The following is a 22,145-nucleotide window of genomic DNA, read 5'->3' as shown; positions in this document are numbered from 1 at the left end:
TATGTTGAACATTCTCTCAGGAATTGGCATCTTATATGGTTTTTTTGGCATCCCTACATCGGATATCATATAGGTGCAGTTTCAACAAAAATCATACGAATGACGACCTCGAGCTTTCAAGTAGACCTTCTATCTATTGAGACGATGTCCAACCAAAATCTGGCATATTTTCTTTTTAGGTTTTCTAGACACTGTAATAAAAATTTCTATAACAAGTTGCTTTTGAGTATTAAGAGAAAATATTTTTGAAACAGTGGGAACGGTATTTTTGAACATTATGAGGAATGGTCTACGAACTTGTGAAGAAAGGTTTTTTTGAAATAATATGGTGATTGGTATACTTATTGAGGAAAAAGTTTCCAAGCTTGTTTTTTTGTTCTTTATAAAAAAGAAAATCCTCATGTGATGCTCCTCAGAGAGGAGGACATGTTTATTTTGAAAAACGGATCTAATTACAAACAAGGCTCTGTCAAAATGTTGCCAGCATCAGTAGTAAAAACCTATTTCTAGATGATTTTTTTTCATAACAACAATGTCAAGTCGAGCATAACCCTATCCATAAATTGAAATATGTACTCAGTTAAAGTTTTTCAAGTATTTGTTGGTTTGGTGTTTAATCAAAAGAAAATCCTCATGTGAGGCTCCTCAAAGAGGAGGGCATGTTTGCTTTTGAAAAATGGGTCTACTTACAAACAAAACTCTGCCAAAATTTTGGCAAGAACATTAGTTAAATACTACTTCTAGATGGAAAGTGGTATACATCTTGTCCTTCGAAAAGATCGTCTACAGATTTTATGTCCCCAAACTCTCTCTCTCTCTCTCTCTCTCTCTCTATATATATATATATATATATATATATATATATATATATATATCCACCTTTGTTGTAGTCTTTCCAGCTTCACGTTTAATCTCTATACAAAAACATTGCTTTCTTTTGTCTCTCTCTCCAACTATTTCAAGAAGATACCATCTCTAGTACAAACCACTAATAGACATTATTTGGTTTATAAAAATGTACTACAGGTATGGTGCTTTCTATTGCAAGCCCACTTGCGGTGGATATACCATCCTTTGAGAATGTGAACCCTAAAACTCGCAAGAGATGTTACCTATCCAATGGAAAGCCTCGTCCCTCCACCATAGGCGATTTTCCAGAGGGGTGTAAACCAGTCTTCCTCATCAAACCAGAAACACCCGTTGTACCAATTGAAACTATGGTAGATAATAATCTACCAAACAAGCCTATTGTAGAAAAAAAATACCGTTAAGAAACGGATCATGCTTGATAGAGAAGCAAAGAAAAACCTCCCTTGAAATGCATATAAGGAGAGTGAGGGGGTTTAGGGCTATGGGACAACGATAACAAGCAGAATAGGTTGTTTGGATACTTGTCTTCCCATCAAGGTAGCCCAAGTTCTAACTTCCTGCTTGTGTTGGATGGTGACAGCTATAGGTCTGATCTTTCATGGTTTCTGAAGCTCAATCAGTCTCCTACCAGAACCGGATGTACAAGCATTAAATGAAGAATTTTGTCGTTGTCTATTTGGTCTTGGTCTATTGTCTACTGTCTATTGCCTTATGTCTATTTTGGTCAAGTGTAAATATATGGTTCTCTAAGAAGGGATACCAAATTTAATCAATCTCTCTCTCTCTCTCTCTCTCTCTCTCTCTCTCTCTCTCTCTCTCTCTCTCTCTCTCTCTCTCTCTCTCTCTCTCTCTCTCTCTCTCTCTCAGAGGATAATTTCCTACAACGTTAATTTATCTTCTTCTTCTTCTTCTTCTTCTCACTTAGTAATTGGGATTGTGGGTGATCCAATAGCCATCCAATAGAGTGCATGTGGTGAGCCTTTTGGTTGAAGCTCTAGAGTAGTAGTTTGCTTCTCTTTTTAATAATCTAAGTATGGGTGACCATGGGCCCAAGCCCAAACTGATCATGATAAGAGCATGAAGATATCGTATGCGAACAATGCTTCATGAGTAGAGTCTCCTTATGAGTAGAAAAGTGTACATACATGGTTGGTCCTTGAGTTTCATCTTCCAAGAATATACTTATTGCAAGGTTTACATGGTATTTCCAACAATCGAATACAAATGGTATTATTAACATCAACTTCCTTTAGGTTTGGTCACATGGTAAGTAGAAACCTTTTTTAGTGAGGCTACACTCTAAGCGACCTCTTTGCTCAACACATTGATTTCAAGTGGCATCTACTTGAGGAAACCCAAACAATAGCGCACGTGCACACGCACACACACACACACACACAGCTTTGAATCACTAGTCAACAAAGTAGCCAAGCCATTTAGACTCCTCATTTTGGGAAAAAGGTTCACGTCTTATTGGCATGCATAATTGTCTTTTGCGGTGATGTTCACTATTCAGTAAGCCGATATAGATAGAGCACTCTCTCTCTCTCTCTCTCTCTCTCTCTCTCTCTCTCTCTCTCTCTCTCTCTCTCTCTCTCTCTCTCTCTCTCTCTCTCTCTCTCTCTCTCTCTCTCTCTCTCTCTCTCTCTCTCGTGCTCCCACCATGACCCATCTTGAATTTTTATCTACATTATTAGTATTAGGTATCCAATACTCTCTCCACAGATAGGTCCTGCTATTCAAAGTGCTAGAAATGTTTTTGAGAAGATTTATCATTGAACATCTTATTCAAAGAGGTTGTTAATGAGAGAGGAAGTCCACATATCTCTCTCTTTGTGCTTGCACTCATTTGCAACAATCTGAGTACAACCTTCCACTTCCATGGTTGCCATGTTCTACAACTGAAACCTTTCAACCTTGACTCAATACTTGGCATTATGTAATATGTCAGCATGGGAAAATGCATTCGTCAGCAGGGATCTTTGGAAAAAATTGTTTTTCATAGCAATGCTTTGGTGGTATGTACACCATATGTCTATATGTTTCTACTCTATCATTGGAAGGCCATATTCACACACTCCATGTGGCTACATGTGGGTATAAGTGGGAGGTGTTGAGTATGGGAGTCACCTGCGCTACCAAAAAGCCATTTGGGACCCCGAAGCTTGGAGGGGAACCCATGGGAAGCAGCAATCAAGGACGTCCAGCCAAAGATTGGAGGGGATGGAAGGCAAACACGTAGGGACTAGAGGATAACAGGCACAGAGAGAGAGAGAGAGAGAGAGAGAGAGAGTTGTAGATTACCTAGAGAATATGGTTGTCATTGTGCTCACATCGTCTTGAGCTAGTTAGCTAGTAGATTACCTAGAGAATATGGTTGTCTTTGTGCTCACACCATCTTGAGCTAGTCAGCTAGTTGCATATCTCTTAGCTCAGACAAGCAACTCTCTCTCTCTCTCTCTCTCTCTCTCTCTCTCTCTCTCTCTCTCTCTCTCTCTCTCTCTCTCTCTCTCTCTCTCTCTCTCTCTCTTCTCTCTTGCATTCCACATGGCATCAACTAGGGAGTGAGGTGGTGAGCAGCAGGACATTAGGAGGGTTACTTGAGTGGGGGAGTGAAGACAAGAGTGTGCGAGAGAGAAGAAGAAGAAGAAGAAGAAGAATAGAGAGAGAGAGAGAGATTCTTCCTTATATAACAAGCTTCTGTTGACATGCGACCGAGTGTATGGTGCAAGAGAGGGAGTGGGTGAGGAGTGCCACATAGAGAGAGAGAGAGAGAGAGAGAGAGAGAGAGAGAGAGAGAGAGAGAGAGAGAGAGAGAGAGAGAGAGAGAGAGAGAGAGAGAGAGAGAGAGAGAGAGTCCATTGCTGCTAGCACTCTCTCCATGTGCTCCCGATGATGTATGTGTGCTTCATACTCATGTGGAACTTCAAAACAATTGCATGCTCATGCACTCATCTAGTAGCCCCCTTCTAAAAATCCTACACGTTGGGACACATTGCACTTATTGACCATTCTAGGTTCATATAAATGTTGGGGTATAAAGCCCAATGTGGTCGCCCAGGTAAGTGGGCGGGCCGCCAGGTATGTACACATATTCTTTTGTAAAAACCTAATAAGAACTCACTATGCTCTACACATTACAGTAGAGCGAGTTCACCATATCATCGTGCTCTTCTTCTCGCACTCTCTCTCGCGTCACACTTCCGCTCGTACTCCTTCAACTGGTATCAGAGCTCAGATCGAGGCTCGGGGCAGCATTTGCAGGTAGCCAGAGTCACCTGCTCAGATTGGAGTGAGATTTGGCAGGCGAAGACACGGCCCCAAATCTTGTGGGACAGCCCAAAGGGCTGGTGTTCTCAGAATTTCATTCTGAGGTCATCTCGGTCACCGTTCGGCTTCGACAAAGTTCTGCGCAGGCCATTTTCGACTACGTGGTCTCAGCGGGTACAGATCCGACTCTGCAAATTTGGGGTTTCGGCCTATGACTGTAGGTGCTGAGGATATCGGCACTCCGAGAGTGTTGATTTGTGGATGTCTACACATCGAAGGACGGCTCACAGTTCTCGGAGGTGTGTCACATACGACACGGGCGCATCTACACACAGACTGTGGGCGACATTCACTAGTTTATCACGTAGCTTGTGTTTGTTGCTTGATATTCCAGATTTCATCCTGACATTGCAGGTACTTCCACATGGGATGTATTGTCAGAGATGATGTATGTCGGTTGAGGGTTTGTTGGCTGTGAGTCACGCAACAAACAACCGCTGCAACGGTTATAGCATATAGTGGGAAATTTGTGGATGTATGACTTTGTGGGAAGTCTATGTACTGTCAGATTTACTGCAGCCTTTGTTGAGGGTCGAGTGAGGTTTTATTGAGCTGGGGGATTCTCGAATGTTGAGATCCTTTCGATGATACAGGTCTTGGAGCGATCCCTCGAGCACCCTTAGATAGGTAGCTAGGATGTATTGACTGTGAGTTAGACAGTTGGGATTGCATCTTTGCTTTACTGCCGTTGAGGCATTGTCGCAGTCTATGCTTACAGGACAGTGACAGGACAATGAGAGACAGTACAGGTGCAGGACAGGTTTACCCACAGCTTACAGTGTTAGAGAGGCAGTGGTTTTTTGAGTTGTTTTTTGGTCTGTTTTTTAGTACACCAAAGCCATTTTACAAAGGAGACTCTGCTGAAATTTATGCAGAATCTGAAGCTTTCTTGGTTCATTTGACAGGTTGATATTGGTTCAAAGGTCAGTTTACAGGGGAAACTCTGCCAAATTTTTCCCAGGAAAGTAAACTATTGTGAAGCGTAGCTATGGCTGGATCACAGGACACTGCTCTTTACAATATCAAGAAGCTGGATGGAACCAATTTCCCATTGTAGAAGAAGCAGATTTGGCACGTGTTGGTACAAAAGAAGCAGATAAAACCTATAAATCTCAAGGGGATAAAACCAGAAGATATGGACGAAGATGAATGGAGTGAAATGGATGAATTGGCACTTTCTACCATTATGCTGACTTTGGCAGAAAGCGTTTACTTCAATGTAGCAGACAAGATGTCAGCTTATCAAGCATGGTTAAAGCTTAGTGATCTTTATGAGGAGTAGAGTGCAGCTTCACAGGTATACTAGCTTAAGAAGCTTGTTGACTTGAAGATGAAAGAAGGGACACCTATGTCCAATCATCTGAATGAATTCAACACAATCTATAGTCAATTGTCAGCTCAAGGTGTCAAGTTTGATGAACCTGTTAGAGCTATGTTCCTATTGATCACGTTGCCGAAAAGTTGGGACACTTTTCGCACAACTTTTAGTAATTCTGCACCTCCAGATGGTTTGAACATAGCAGGTGTAGAAGGAAGTCTGCTTATTGAAGAAACCAATAGAAAGACAATGGACAAAGGCAAAGGAACAGCCTTAGTTGTCAGGGGAAGGACCGAAGAAAAGTACAAAGGTGGAAAGAGGAATCAGTCTCGTAGCAAGTCCCGCAGTGCTAAAGGCAAGAGTGACATAGAATGCTACCATTGTGGCAAGAAGGGTCACATCAAAAGAAACTGCAGAGAATGGAAAGCAGAAAAAGGCAAAGAGAAAGCTAAAGACCATGGTGAGAAGAACAAGTCCTCAATGAAGATTCAAGAAATAAATGTGAAAGACATTGTTGCAAAGGATGACTATCTAGTGTCAGGAGACATCTACTTCTTGAAGAATACAATGGACTCAGCTCTTCTTACAGCATCTGATGGAAATGCACTGAGTGACTGGATTATAGACTCAGGGGCATCACTTCATGTGTCTCTAAACATGGAGTGGCTTACCTCTTATGTGACCACTAAAGATCATGTTCGGCTAGGTAATGGGTAGACATGTGAGATCTTAGGTGTTGGAAATGTTCAATTGAAGTTTCAGAATGGATCTTCTTTCACGCTGGAGAATGTGAGACATGTTCCCGCAATTACAAAGAGCTTGATCAGCACAGGTTTACTTGATGATGCTGGCTACGTCACCACTTTTGGACAGAACATGTGGAAGATATCCAAGGGTTCTATGACAGTAGCACATGGAGTAAAGTCTGGAGGACTTTACATGATTTATGTATCAAATGTCTCTAAAAATGTAATCAATGTAACCGAGCAGCCGAACGTTTCTTTGTGGCATAGCCGGTTAGGACATATGTCCAAGAAGGGAATGGAAATCTTGTCTCGTTCTGGTTATTTTCCTGGCTTTTCATTTAAAGATTTTGAATTCTGTGAACATTGTCTGTATGGTAAGCAAACACAGCAGCCACATAAGCATAGAAGTAGTAGAAGAGATACACAGTTGGCACTTGTTCATAGTGATTTGTGTGGACCTATGCCTAACCTATCTCTAGGGGGAGCTTCTTACTTTATGACATTTATAGATGATTACTCGAGGAAAGTATGGGTTTACTTTCTCAAGCACAAGGATGAAGCGTTTAGTGTTTTCAAAACGTTTGTGACACTTGTGGAGAATCAGAGTGGCAAGAAGCTTAAATGCTTACGCACTGACAATGGTGGAGAGTATGTTTCAAAGGCCTTTCAGGACTTTTGTGAGTCAAAAGGTATAAAACGTGAACTTACTGCTCCTTACAATCCTCCTCAAAATGGTGTTGTTGAGAGGATGAATAGGACCATACAAGAGAAGGTCAGAAGTATGTTGTCTAATGCACAGCTGCCAAATGGGTTTTGGGCTGAAGCTGTATCAACAGTTGTTCATCTTGTAAATAGATCTCCTAGCAAGGTTTTGCAGAAGGATTCAGTGCCAAAGATGGTATGGTTAGGCAAAATTCCCTCATACAAGCATCTCAGAGTCTTTGGCTGTGAGGCATATACTCACGTTCCTAAGGAATTTAGGAACAAACTTGAGCCAAAGAGTAGAAAGTGCATCTTTCTAGGCTATGGTAATTCTGGTGAGATGGGGTATAGACTTTGGGATCCCAAATCCAGAAAGGTTGTCCGCAGCAATGATGTTCACTTTAATGAATCCAAATATCAATCTAAACTAGAGAGGGTTGAGGAGATTAGAAGAGTTGTCTTCCAAGAAGATGGACCTGCATGTGCAAGAGAAAATGTCAGGGCTCAAGAGGAGCAAGGATAGGATAGATTGGAACCATAGGTTGTGGCTGAGCCTGAGCCACCTATCGTGCGTAGATCTGGACGTACCACGCGACCTCCTGATAGGTTTGTTCCATCTATGAACTATGTCATGTTGACTGATTGCAATGAGCCTTCATGTTACAAGGAAGCAGTGCAAATGAAGGACTCCGGGAATTGGCAATTGGCCATGCAGTCAGAGATGACAGCTCTGCATAAAAACCAGACATGGAAGCTAGTTAAATTACCACAGGGCAAAAAGGCTCTACCTTGTAAATGGGTTTACTAGGTATAAGATCACCGCTCATGATAGTCAGCCAAAGTACAAAGCAAGGCTTGTTGCCAAGGGCTTTAAGTAAGAACAAGGCATTGACTTTGATGAAGTCTTCTCTCCGGTGGTCAAGATGACTACATTGAGATGCTTTCTTGCATTGGTTGCCATATTAGATTTGGTGTTGCACCAAATGGATGTCAAGACAGCGTTCTTGCATGGTGATTTAGATGTGGAAATTTACATGCAGCAGCCAGAAGGGTTTGTTGAGAAAGGCAAGGAAGATTTGGTATGCCAGTTGTTAAAGAGTCTTTATGGCTTAAAACAATCACCAAGGGCATGGTACCATAAGTTCCACAAGTTTATGCTTTCTCAAGGCTACAAACATAGTGAGTTCGATCATTGTCTATATACAAAGAAGGCTAAGGATGGCAGTTGGCTGATCCTTATTTTGTATGTGGATGACATGTTGATTGCTGGCAAGCACTTGGAAGAAATTTCAGCTTTGAAGTCAAAGATGGGAAAATCGTTTGACATGAAAGACATGGGTGAGGCAAGTCATATACTTGGTATGCGCATTGAGAGAGACAAATCAAAGAAGTTGATTTGGTTATCTCAAACAGAGTATATTGACAAGGTTTTGCAACGTTTCAATATGGAGAAGGGAAAGGCATTGAGTGTTCCATTGCGACCATATGTGAAACTTAGCAAACAAGATTTTCCTGTGTCTAAGGAAGAAGAGGCTGAAATGGATAAGATTCCATATGCGTCTGCAGTGGGTAGTTTAATGTATGCAATGATTGCTACTCGCCCAGACATTGCATTTGCAGTGGGAGTAGTAAGTCGATACATGTCAAACCCAGGCAAGAAACATTGGGAGGTAGTGAAAGGAATATTGAGATACCTGAAAGCTACAAAGAGTATGCGTATATGCTATGGGAGTCAAGAGCTAAGTGTAAAGGGTTTTACGGACTCAGATTATGCAGGTGACTTAGACAACCGAAGGTCTACGTCAGGGTATGTCTTTACATTGGCTGGTGGAGCAGTATCATGGCGTTCTAGATTACAAGATTGTGTTACTCAGTCTACTACAGAGGCTGAATATGTTGCAGCATCAGAGGCATGCAAAGAATTAATTTGGCTTAATCGACTAGTAACAGATTTTGGAATCAAAGAAGAGATACCTGTGTTATATTGTGATAGTCAAAGTGCTATACAATTGGCTCGCAATCCAGTTTATCACTCAAAGACAAAGCATGTGGATGTGAAGTATCACTTCATCAGGGAAATGCTCGAGGATAAGCAACTTCAGCTTGTCAAAGTTCACACCACAGAAAATCCTGCTGATCTACTTACAAAAGGACTTCCCTCAGAGAGCTTTGCCCATTTTCTCAAGCAGTTAGGTGTAGGGTAGTACATCACTTCTCTACATCTCTTGTATATTAGCTTGTATAGTAGCTTCTCTCACACTTAAAGTACCACATTGGACTTTAAGTGGGAGGTTGTTGGGGTATAAAGCCCAATGTGGTCGCCCAGGTAAGTGGGCAGGCCGCCAGGTATGTACACATATTCTTTTGTAAAAACCTAATAAGAACTCACTATGCTCTACACATTACAGTAGAGCGAGTTCACCATATCGTCGTGCTCTTCTTCTCGCACTCTCTCTCGCGTCACACTTCCGCTCGTACTCCTTCAATAAAGACATAACTATTTGGTTCAAGGTCTACTTATTCGTCATTAAATGCTGCTGGGAGTTAGTGTACATGGTGACCATATCTTCCTCTGTCCAAGAAGCAAGCTTCAATGAAGAGAAGAGGGTTCCAGCTTTTTTTTTTAGTTTCATTCATCTCACTAAATGGTACATGGTGGTCTTGAGTGAAATAAAGCTAGTAATATTCTGAAGATCTATAATATGCTCCAACATTAGGAGATGAAGAATCAGAGATAGCATCATTGTCTTCATCGTCATTATATGTGCATCTGCATCATCAGCATCACCTTCACTATCACCATCATTGCTAAATGCATCTGCCTCACCATCGTTGTCATCTCTTCCATCATCAACACAATTCTATGCTAGCTCTACAGTGACAAAGATCAGATAATGATCACCCGAGTTATTTAGATACATTGAATGCACAAACGGTCTCCCCTTAGCCATAGCTTAGCGAGGGCCTTGCAAGCCTTGGTAACAGGGTAACATACAAAGAGATGTTTCAAGCCACTACGGGGGGCCTCAGGGCACGTGGAGATGAAGCAGAGGAGACATGTAGAGGAGGTGGCAAGGTTGAAAGGAGACACCGGGGGAAATATAGGAGAAGGTGCATGATGGAAGGCACTATCGGGCAGACAGGAGATGGGGATGGTGAGCCTGACGGGATGAAAGATCAAGGGACAAAATGGAGCTGGAGACGGTGTACATAAGCAGGCAAGGAGAAGCACGGGAAATATGGGACCACAATGAAGGGCTTGTGGAGGCGGATAAAACGATGACAATCCATAGAGTTCAGCTACAAAACTTTATCCACGGGCAGTGGACTAAAGATAATATGGAGCCACTCCATGAGCAAACACAAAATTGAGCACCTCTCCCTCTCCCTCTCCATGACTTTGCCTTGCGCTAGCGTTCTTTTGTTCTGCCTTTACCATCTATATTATCATTACCATCTATCTATTTACTCTTTTTCTATCTATTCTACTCTATTAAGGAGATTCAAATTTAGGCATACCATGTGGCACCACAAGCAAGCAAAGTTGATGGATGTCGGGAGGCCTCCCTACATGACTGCAGGAATAGGGAGTTGAAGAGCCGTGTGTGTGTGTGTGTGTGTGTGTGTGTGTGTGTGTGTGTGTGTGTGTGTGTGTGTGTGTGTGTGTGTGTGTGTGTGTGTGTGTGTGTGTGTGTGTGTGTGTGTGTGTGTGTGTGTGTGTGTGTGTTTTCCAGCAACAATATAACATAAACACCAAAGACTCCTTTCAAATTACAAAAGACACTAGAAACTATGTCAATGAAAAGGTGGTATAATTCCCATTCATGGTACAGAACAATCTTTATACATAAGTACAAGAGAATCAAGAGCCTGAAGATATATAAATCCACCATCTTCAAGCTAAGGAACTTTCAAAACCAAAGTTGAGAATGTAACCCTCACCTGCACCCATGGAAACAACACAACATTTAGTTAGCATTGGCACCGTATGCAGGTGATGCATGGGTATCCCACATGTTATAGATGTCACCCAACTAGATTGTTTTCAAAGACAAATAATAAGAAAGGTAAAGCTAATTATATATTCAGAGATGGTTTCATTTACAAGGGGGGAAACCATTTGGAGCCCCTTTTGCTTTGCAAGTTGTCATGAGATAAGGCCGGAGACGAGTTTTATGAGGCAATTTAGCCTCGAAGTGGGCCACATATACTTGTTTCTTGACTTTACAGAGTTTGGCATTAATTGCCACATTTTTTTCTGGGTCTGTGACACTGCTCATACTGGAGTCACATGTAACACAAAGAGATGTTAGTAAGTAAGTCCTACACCTCCCTAGATGGAGTCTAAAAACCACACGTAAGGTAGTAAGTATGAGTGCTTAATCCCCTTAATCATAATACATATAGATGGGATATTCTAGAGTTCCTCATTTGTTCCAAAAGCCAGGGGAGTGTGCCGCCAAGGCCCATAACATCGATGCAATAAGCAACCATCTACGGCCTCATGAGCAGCCCTAAGTTAGCCATTTACAACCATATCTACCATATTCCACAACCCTTCATAACCATATTCATAACCATATTCAGCCACAAGCAATCTTAACCCTATTCATCACAACCAACCATTCATAACCATATTCGGCCAAATGAGCAATTTCGCCAAAGATCTATATACACAACACTAAAACGGCATAGACCATATCTGAGCAAGAAAGGTAGGCTCGATAATGAATCCCAAAGGCACATCATCAGTAGAATAACCTCCACGGCAGCCTCAACAAAGTATACTAGGCCGCTTGTCTTACACCCCACAAGTAGGCGAATCCTACCATATAGGGTCATTCACCAAGTATGAAGAAAAACTTCTATCATTACTTTTTAGCTAAAAAAGAAATTCAAGGCAACCATTATCCAGTATCGAAAGAGGGTACAATCTTTCAATGTTTTTTTCATATACATGCCTATGATAGGTCAGTAGATATGCATTGACAGATATCCCTAAACTCAAAATGGAATTACAAAACCAATGCCGCAGACACCAAAAGGGTGCTCATATGCATGCTTATGATAAGTCATTCATAAATTGAAAGCATTTCCTAAACTCAAAAGGCAAGTAAAAAAACTAGTGCCATAGATACAAAAGGTTTAGTAGAAGTTGCCATCCCATGTGCATATTCCGGCATATGCATGAAGAATATTACTATATCAACAAGTGAATCACAACACATCCAAACAATTAGGACAGTAGTCCCATATCAATGCCATAAGTCACTTGAGATTGAGTCGAAGCAGCCAGCTCCACAATAGCATGCTTATCTTTGCCTTTTTCCATAGAGCCGACCACCTAAAGATACACCCTTTGTAGGTAAAACCCTCACAATCCCAATGTGCAGTCAACCACTCACAAGTACACACACACACACACACACACACACACACACCACAGAAGCACATAGTACCAATGTTAAGTGAGTATGGAAGCTCACCTTTTATAGGGTTTGGTGGGAGTAGACACATTCCTTCATAGCAGTATGGCAGGCCCAGCTTCATGAGGAAAAAGATACATAGAGAGAGAGAGAGAGAGAGAGAGAGAGAGAGAGAGAGAGAGAGAGAGAGCACATTGTAGTGGCAGATCCACTAGTGGGGAGCCACCGTAACATTAAGTAGACGAGGACAAAGTTTACACAACCAGGTAACCCGCCCAAAACCTCATTACCCCCTTTAACTTCTAAGGGCTATGTACCATTAAGATTCCACAGACTAATATCATTTTAGAAATTCACCTAGTGAATTCAAGCCTTTTATTCACCAAAGGTTCCCCAGGCCAACAGTCCCCAGCTAATTACACCAAGGAAATAGCAACATGCCACTCCTATATATTGGAAGGAGTTTGAACTTTGCATAAATAGCCATGTGTGTGTGTGTGTGTGTGTGTGTGTGTGTAGCTATTTTAATTAAAATAATTAACACATCAATGAACAAGAAGTTCAAAAAGACGATTGGCTAAAGATGTCTAGGCAAAGATAAGTAAAGAAACAACTCAGTCTTTGATTCATAACAGTACAACATAATAAGAATGAAGTATCATTCCGAATGATTTGTACAAAGGTATCAAAACTATCCCAATTGAATCAACAAATGTTTTTAAAGTTGGACTGCAGCAGGCTAAACCTCTTTAAGCCATATAATTCTCACTTGCATCCATATAGTCAAGACAACAGATATCTTAGACTTGGCTACGTATGGTAGGCTTCAAAGAACCTATCAATTGTTATCCATGTCAAACTTAAAAAAATTTAGACTAGCTATTGTCCTATACAAAGTAATCCTACCAGAATTGCTTCATATGTTAAAAAGTTCTTCTTTAAAATAACCTTTTACTGTGAGAGGAAATCGACAACTCCATATCATCTTATGTAATTTCCTTAGTTTAAACATTGTATGAAAAAAACCCAGGTTTAGGTCAGCCAGCAAAAACCTTAGTTAAACGAGTAATCTTTTGCAATAGGCATGCTTACCTATGAGCACCCATTTAAGTATCATAAAGAGATTGGTATCAAAACAGCAGCTGGATTGAACTACCCAGGAAGTATCAGCCAGAGTCAAAAAAATGGAGTTCATTCTTAATGGTAACAAATGATTTCAAGTCATCCCTTAATCAGTGCCACAACAGACCATCAATAAGGTATAACAACAAAAGTTTTTAGATAGATTTTTACTCAAGCTTTAGTGAGCAGGCCCGAAGTATCTTTATCCAGATCTAAGCCATAGTTGGCGAGAAAGATTCCAACCAGATGTAGTGAAAAAACGACCAGTATTAAGCCGACAATCTAAGTATCAAGCTGAAGGTACAAAATCTAGCTACAACTAGTTATATTCAAACCAGACCATATCAATATTCACTAGCTGTAGTGGAATATGTATGTTAAAAACCAGATCTAATCCAGACATCCAAGCAATAGGTGAAGGTCAGATTTGTAAGTCAAAACAGTCTCCCCCAAATCATAATACTATAACAAACTTAGGTATTTAAATCACCAGATCATTATCCATAAGTAGAGGGCAAGATTAGAAGACCAGATGTAGTGAAAAAAGGACCAGTATTAAGCCGACAATCTAAGTATCAAGTTGAAGGTACAAAATCTGGCTACAACCAGTTATGCTCAAACCAGACCAGATCAGTATTCACTAGCTGTAGTGCAGATCTAAGCCAGACATCCAAGCAATAGGTGAAGGTCAGATTGTAAGTCAAAATAGTCTCCCCCAAATCATAATACCATAACAAATTTAGGTATTTAAAGCACCAGATCATTCTCCATAAGTAGAGAGCAGGATACCTGTAGACTTTTAAGGTACAAAGCAAATACTAGGACCTGTACACCCATCAGCATAACTCTAAGTATTATAAAAAGTTTCTCGTGGTACCCAAGTAAGGCTGCAGTATCACCCCAAAGCTAAAACTGAAATATCATCCCATAACCAAAAACTGAAATATCATCCTCAAGTAACCTCCCTAGTCCAACAATGTACAAAAAATAAAAAAAATTATCTAATCCATTTAGTTTCGTCAAGCCCAGTAAAATGGAAAGGAAAAAACCAACTCTGCCTAGGTCAGTAGTCCAAGGAGAAGAACATCATTTATCTAGGAAAAATTCCACCAGAAACCTTCTTTATGAAGCAAGTTGTGGGTAATCTATGAAGCCAGCAGGCTTGTAGTGATATATGAAGCAAGCGAGTGGGCATAAAGCCAAACCAGCTAACATACTTTAGAAATCCCAGAAAAAAACCAATGTTAAATCAATAAAGTGAGCCATTCTGATCAGTTATGTAAGCAAAACCAACTCATCCAATTTGACCATCCTCCGAGTTATTCTAGCACAATCATAATCAATAAGTAATCATTCAATATGATGATAGTATGAGAAGTAATCTATCAAAGCAAAACAAGCTAGGGAAAAACAAACATCACCATTAATCAAGTGCTGCATTACACTAGCTATCTTGAGTTTTTTTCTTTTTTAACTTTAGCCAGCTAATCTAAAGTATATCACCCATGAAAAAAAACGAGAAGCCCTTATGAGAAGGACATGTGTGTTTAGGCAGCATGGTAGAGCTTTTATTTTAATTTTCAAGCTAAATATCCAGTTAATAAGCATGTTCAGTTTAAAGGTTTTTTTTTAAAAAAAAGACTAGTTAAAGTCCCCCAACAGAGCAAGGGATTACCTAAGTATTGCAATTTTGAGTACAGAGTTAAACCTGTGAGTAGAAGTAATCACTCGATTTTCTCCATAAAGCCAAGAGAGCCCAAGTCTAAGTGAAGGGAAGAGCCCCTCACCTTAATATAGGAGTCAGAGAAGCATGACAGTAGTTGTCACAGCACGCCAGGTAAGGCCACCCCCTGTAAGCCATTCATGGCATGTAATATTCATCGAGATCGTGTGCAAGCCCTAAGGAGGAGGAAATTTAATGAAAAAGGTAGAGCAAAAGGCATCACCGGGCCGCCAATCATCATCAGAAGGGGATCAGTGGCGACAGGAAGAAAAAATGGGAACGTAACCCATCACTTGATTCCAATAGGTTAAAAGCCTACGAGACTGCTCCCACCAAGCCTTTTTGTGGTTAATACTTATGGGTTAAAGATTTTATAAGGGATTGCTCCTACTGAGCTCATAATCAAAAGAATAGTCCATATTCAACCATGCTAACCATGACAGCAGTGTAAGTAATAGTTGGAATCAAGGTCCTAAAAACCACCTTATGAGGTAGTTTACAAGTGTGGCAACCAAGAAAAAACCTTGCATTGGTTTGTGCCAGGAGGAGCTTGTAAGAGGCATTCTTACGACCATGCTCACCCAGTCAACATAGTGAGCCAACAACAAGAAGTTCAAATCTTAGTTTGGTAATTAATCTTACAATGGAGAGACATATGCTAAGAATAGGCTACTTGTAATTATGCAACAAAAGGATTCAAGTCCATGCTAGAAGTATGTTGGGTACAGCATGAGTTGTATACATAGTCTAGGTAGCAATACTACTGAGTTAGTGTAAATAGAACTAGCCATCATAGCTAGATGCAGTGACCAAGTGTGTGTGTGTGTGTGTGTGTGTGTGTGTGTGTGTGTGTGTGTGTGTGTGTGTGTGTGTGTGTGTGTGTGTGTGTGTGTGTGTGTAGCAGTTCTAAATCTATATATATATACGCAAACGAACACTAACTGTTCAAAGACTAACAATTCTAGAAAAGTACAGTGGCATTGCACAATAATTTATTTGCATTTGTGAAAATAAATTTTGTACAAAGGTAATGAAGATAACAAAATACAACTCAAGAATCCATAAACCCAAAGTCTGGGAAAATTTTGCGTCACACTAAGAGATTCACCATTCGTTAAGAACTGGACATTTTAATCAAGGAAGGTAGCCCTCACCTGCACCCATAGCCACAAGAAAACTATTCGTTAGCACGTGACTGTACGCAGGTGATGCGGGGCATCCCAGTTGTTATCCATGTCACCTTTTTTTTAAAAAAACATAGTTCTTAACAAGTATATTGTTCATTTTTGAAAAAACCTTTCTCTGGCAATTTTTCCAATCTGATAAAGGAAAGTGAACACCCATAAAGCAGCTATGTATCTGGTTATTCCTCAATTTTATATATATATCTTTTTTTGAAAAAAAATTTCTTTGCTACACTTAAGTTTTCAAGAAAAAAGAAAAACTTCTTTATTAATCTGACTGGAGAGAATTTCGCTCTATAGCGGTAGGCATAGTTAATCTCAAGCCAGATCACAGGTCCATTAAGGACCATCTCATCCTTGTGGTTTGAAGTATAGAACAAAACAATCTTTTAGAACAGATCCTACTTCAAGAACCCATTTATAAGCACCCTGAGATATCTTCAAAGAAACTTCTAAGAATTTACAAATTTATAAACCTGAGCTCACCCCTTTTTTCTAATTTTTTATTTTTTATAAAAAAACTTTATTTCTCAAGAAATATCTATGCTTATCATGTCATGTCTGACATACTGTAGCCCAAGCCAGATATAAGCTGTTTTTTATATATCATAAAGCCCTAGACGAGTCAGACTCAGACCATGTCCGAGAAGATACAACAAAAGTTTAACCAGCAAAGATCAGTTAAAGGGAAATATATGACTTTCCTTATAATACCAAGGCGTTTAAAACCAACTTCTAGAAGCTTTTTTGTATATATTGCACGATGTTAGGTAAAGATCAGTTCATATATACTTGAGTGAAATTAGGAAGCCATCAGATGATGACAAGTAAATTCTATTGAATAGCCGAGGGTTCGAACCAACCAAGACCTTCAGAACTCAGTCACTATGTTGAAGTAATGATAAGTCACCGAACACTATCACTAAACTTCATAGTATGTGATGTAAAAAAGATCAAGTAAATTTGAAACCAGCTTAATCAATCTGGTATGTGTTGCCACTCTTACCTCTATAGACAATCCGGTATGAGTTGCCACTCTTAATCAATCCGGTATGTGTTGCCACTCTTAGCTTTATAAAGAATCAGATAATGAGCAACATATCAGGGGCTAGTACTTAGTACATACAAAATACCTTTTAGCCGATTCAGTGAGATAGGCATCTACTCTAAAAAACAATTCGATCTTACTAGTAGGTGATGTAATATGGTAAAAACGGCTAAGTCAATTTGCAAAACCAAAATTTACTCCTACACATGGTTATGTGATATTACTTACTACCAACCAAATATCAGAATACAGGACACCATTTCTGAAACCTGTATTAAGTGCCCTCAGAATAGTCTTCAGCTGATTCAATAGAATAGGTACCAGAACTAGAAAGTGAATCAGTCAAGGGATTGTCCTCTTACTCAAAGGACCTCAGCAATGTAGTGTTACTATAAACCAAAATATCTTTTCAACCTTATAAGATCATTACAAATCATTTTTTGTGAATTTCTGGGTTTTTTTCCATCTGCAGTATCCCTTTCAAGAGTACATTACATCTATTGAGTAGTTTTTTAACAGAACATAACATCCTCACCCATATATACAATTCCTTTCCTTTAAGTACCATACAATCCTCTTTTCTCCGTAGCCATACTCCCTCATACCTGGCAGTCTCCCCATTTTTCTTTTTTTTTTTTAATTACAAATTTTTCCTCAAAAAACCAGCTATACAGCACTTTTTACGGAAACCAGACATATTACTACCATCATTCAAAAAAAACTAGGTAGTTCTTAGTTTAACTGAGCCATTCACACTTCTTCCCCTAACAGTAAGAGTCAGTTTCCAGAACCAGGTTATATATTTTTTTTATTTTTTTTTTACGAAAACAAACACCATTAGTCAAAGAGAGTTATAATTTCCTATCTGTCCCAGAGCAGACATGTACTCCCACTAAAATTTCTCCCATAACCAGTAAGACCTGTTTCCGGATCAATTTTCCTTTTTAAAAAATCTATATTACTAGTTTTTTAAGGCCTTTCACAACTTTTTTCAGCATAGCTTCGAAATAACAATTGCCAGTCTCTAGAGTAAGAAAAAAATTATGTTTGACCTGTAGATTAGGAGAAGCAGACGCCTCCACAATGTCCTTCCCATTCTTTTTAGGCATGTTGAGCATACAGTAGTAAAATAGCTTCTAACACACACAGTATAGAATGCTCACACAAGTGAATACAAAGCACAATGCTAAGTGAGTATGAATACTCACCTTTAAGAGGCTTTTATATCTGTTGATGTCCATCAGAAGACAATACGCCAGACTCGGACAGGCTTCCGCCACTCGAGGTTGCCTATACGGGCCATTAACTCAGGGATTGTCATCAGCTAGAGATCCGGATGCTCAGACCGTGTCGCACACCATTCGCTACTACTGTCTCATGCCAACTAAACCCTAGCCCACATGCGGTGGCGTGCTGTAGGAAGCACGACTACTAAATGGAGAGAAGAGTTAAAACGCTACATAGTACACTATTGTGTATAAAGCTCGATTGTGTATAAAGCTGAGATTTTTATCAAGTTTAAATGTAAGGTCCAGTCCCCTTCTTCTCAGTTACACCCTGGCAATAGATAAAACACCGCTCCCATGGTCGATATACGGTCTGAAATCCATTATGTGATTATTGTATCAAACCCCAGGTTGATGATACACAACCCGTTTATCATGCTACAGAATCTATACTGAGTTCTTATGTCATACAGTACTCCACTAGGGTAAATTATCCATGCCCTAATCTTACCGGTGTGAGTTACTCTACACAAAGACGGAAATTTTAAGTAATCAATTATTATTTCCAATTTTGTTTTGAAGTAAAAAGGTGGTTCTATAAGATAGATGACATTTTTACACAACAAAGTCCATAATATTGGTATGAACTTTTCCTGCGTTACTATACCCAGCTTATTTGCCCCTCAGGTGTATCTATCCTAAAATGGCTGACCGTCAAGAACTGGTTTTTTCCATTGCAACAGCACATCTTTATCAGTCACGAGAATCTACTCGGAGAGCGACTTTACTCCATTATGAACTTCATTTATTTCCACAATTAGGAACCTCTGTATCTCAGACTAAATGGTGGACATATCAGTACCGAGTGACGCGTGTAACCCTTTGGGGTCGTGAGCATTTTAGGAACAATATCAGACTGGCGATGGTAACTGAGGCTCTGGGCCTAGGGCCACAGTATTATTTCATAGAACATTCATTGAAGCCAGGTTTTTCTGAGTGGTTATACCTGCTAGCCCAATTCCTTCCACCTCATAAGATTTTTTTGTATCGTAGTTATGGTCATCTATTAAGAGGATAACAGTACTCCACGCACCTGAGAGTATGGGTTAGTCTTGGTGACTCGTATCCTGCCTTTAGCAGAGCATCCAAACACCTGCTTTTACTGCGACAGCTGTTTGTGTGATCATGTAATGGGTGGTTTAATAGAGATGTAGATGAGGGGATCCCAAAATACTTATCAGCCCGGCTTCTTTTTGTCAATTTTAATAGAAGAGTCAGTTGAAAGACCTCACGTTATATTGTGTGTGTGTGTGTGTGTGTGTGTGTGTGTGTGTGTGTGTGTGTGTGTGTGTGTGTGTGTGTGTGTGTGTGTGTGTGTGTGTGTGTGTGTGTGTGTGTGTGTGTGTGTGTGTGTACCTGCCCTAACCCAGGCAACATACACAATGGGTTTTGGCAGTAGGCCCATTGTGTATGGGCCTCCTGGCTCATCATACAATGAGTTAAACAAAAGTCTTTAGCATAGAAGTGTCAAGTTGGAGTGTCCCTGAAAAGGGTAGAAATGTTTGTACTAATACAATATCAAATATCATCTTCAAGGAAGACATTACTCCTGTAGGAGTTTTAAGGCTTTGTCAGCCAGTTTGAAAAAGTATGGTTGTCATTGAGTAGTCAATGGATGATATACGCCAAGCTTTTCCACTTGTTCCCAAAAAATCATCATCATTGCAATAAGTAGCACGTTCCTGTAATTGTCAAAATACAATTTTCTTAAGCATAGATGAATAGAAATGGATTAACCTGCTACTGAAAACCGGCTGAGCCAAAAGACTACAATAGTCGTGAGTAGGAATCCAGTCTATAGTCAAGAGGAGACCACCTAACACCTGTCAACCAGTCAAGGAATTAAAGAGAGTGGGTCACTCAAAGCTTACAGACACAAAAAATCCAAAGCTAGCATCCTGGTCCTCCGAGTTGCCTGGAAGGGCCTAGTGTTTAGGGGTGTGTGTAGCTATTTTGATTAAAATAAATAACACACTACTGAACAAGAAGTTCAAAAAGACGACCAGCTAAAGATGTCTAGGCAAAGATAAGTACAAAAACAACTCAGTCTTTGATTCATGAGTGTACAACATAATAAGAATGAAGTATCATTCCAAATGAATTTGTACAAAGGTATCAGAACTATCCCAATTGAATCAACAAGTGTTTTTAAAGTCGGATTGCAACAAGCTAAACCTCTTTAAGCCAAGATAGAATTCTCACCTACACCCATATATTTAGGACAACAGATATGTTAGACTTGGCTACGTATGGCGGGCTTCAAAGAACCTATCAATTGTTATCCATGTCATACTTAAAAAAATTTAGACTAGCTATTGTCCTATACAAAGTAATCCTACCAGAATTGCATCTTTTGTTAAAAAGTTCTTCTTTAAGATAACCTTTTATTGTGAGAGGAAGTCGACAGCTCCATATCATCTTATGTAATTTCCTTAGTTTAAACATTGAATGAAGAAAACCCAGGTTTAGGTCAACCAGCAAAAACCTTAGTTAAACGAGTAATCTTTTGCAATGGCGAGCATGACAAGGTCCAGCCAGGTCAGCAAAGAGGAAAAGATCTTGCTAAAAAGCAGCCCAGAGCAGTATAAGCTAGAGCCAAGGATGTACTAGTCAGAACCCGAGCCAGATCCAGCCATCTCCAACCATACCCAAATGTAGCTAGTTCATGAGAGTAAGATCCAACCCAGAGACCAGGTCATAATTTTGGCAGTGAAGCACCAAAAAACAAATCAGTATCCATCGATTATATGCCAAGCATCAAGCCTAGACTATGCATGTATGCATAAGTTTACATAAAATTTATGGCAGTATCCCCCCAAACAGCTGGTTGTCGTAAAAGTAAATTGAACTAAGCGAGATATCTACGATCCAAAAAGGTTAACCACTAGTAATCAGCACCAGGATCTAAGTAAGTCAAAGCAAACAAGCATCTCCTCCTCAATAGAGAGATTAATCTAGACAACAATAGATAATCATGATTTATTTTGCAAAGTGTATGTATTAGTTAAGAACCTGCAATTTCCAAGCTCACATCCCCTCAGTAAAACAATTCTTATGGCTTTGTAAAAACTTGTAAGCCAAAATCCTTTCCCAAAAAAAATCCCAATGTAACTCACTGTCGGATTATGAACCACCACATAACCCACCAAAATACTTACTAAAGGAATATGAACCATCACATAACATCCCAAAATAACAACCAGTAATTAGCACAGTCAGAACAGTTTTCCCATATTACCATAATATAACACATTTAGGTAGTAAAACAACCTGATCAGTGACCATACGTCTGTTAGAACTGATGCCACTTTTAAAGTAGAAAAAACTAGAGTGTGTATGTATGTAATCAGTGTCAGGCAAGAAGCAAAAAAAACTCTATTGATGTGCAAA

The 22,145-nt window shown here is 39.8% G+C and overlaps 1 pseudogene; it reads right to left on the bottom strand.

Annotated features, from left to right (window-relative positions):
- Positions 1-3,825: 3,825 nt before the first annotated feature.
- Positions 3,826-10,178, bottom strand: LOC147466024 (uncharacterized; annotated as a pseudogene).
- Positions 10,179-22,145: the final 11,967 nt, after the last annotated feature.

The sequence above is a fragment of the Adiantum capillus-veneris genome, chromosome 1, assembly GCF_014529385.1.
Source record: "Adiantum capillus-veneris isolate H3 chromosome 1, ASM1452938v2, whole genome shotgun sequence".
NCBI classification, from domain to species: Eukaryota; Viridiplantae; Streptophyta; class Polypodiopsida; order Polypodiales; family Pteridaceae; genus Adiantum; species Adiantum capillus-veneris.
This window is presented reverse-complemented; position numbering and strand designations above follow the sequence as displayed.